Raw genomic sequence first — 344 nt, forward strand, 5'->3', positions numbered from 1 at the left:
GCGTGTACTGTTCGGATCTCCGGCTGCGTTCCTGCCGTTCCGTTCACCCGTTCGCCGCCGCCGCCGCCCCGCTCGGCCCGGCCCGGCCCGGCTCGGCCCCGCCCCGCCCGCCGCGGAGGCGGGTTCGCGGCTCGGTACCTGAGCTTTGGAGGAGGAAGAAGGAGCGGGCGGGGCGGCACGCGGACTACAAGTCCCGTCATGCCCCGCCAAGGTAGCACCGGGCGGCTCACGGCGGTGGCTTGCCGCGCGGCATTTCGGGAGCTGTAGGCGGCGCGTGGCGTGATGGGGATTGTAGTTCTAGAGGGAACGGGCGGAAGGGGGGGAGGGCTGCGGGCCTTGTGCGC

At 73.5% G+C, this 344-nt stretch overlaps 1 protein-coding gene across 1 annotated transcript in view; it reads right to left on the reverse strand.

Annotated features, from left to right (window-relative positions):
- Nucleotides 1-95, reverse strand: part of SNX16 (sorting nexin 16) — a 29,856-nt gene extending 29,761 nt beyond the window's left edge. The window contains exon 1 of the mRNA XM_035318355.1: nucleotides 48-95. The gene's annotated coding sequence lies outside the window, so the exon portion shown is untranslated. The remainder of the gene's footprint in view (nucleotides 1-47) is intronic.
- Nucleotides 96-344: the final 249 nt, after the last annotated feature.

The sequence above is a fragment of the Oxyura jamaicensis genome, chromosome 2 (genome assembly GCF_011077185.1).
Source record: "Oxyura jamaicensis isolate SHBP4307 breed ruddy duck chromosome 2, BPBGC_Ojam_1.0, whole genome shotgun sequence".
Taxonomy (NCBI): Eukaryota; Metazoa; Chordata; class Aves; order Anseriformes; family Anatidae; genus Oxyura; species Oxyura jamaicensis.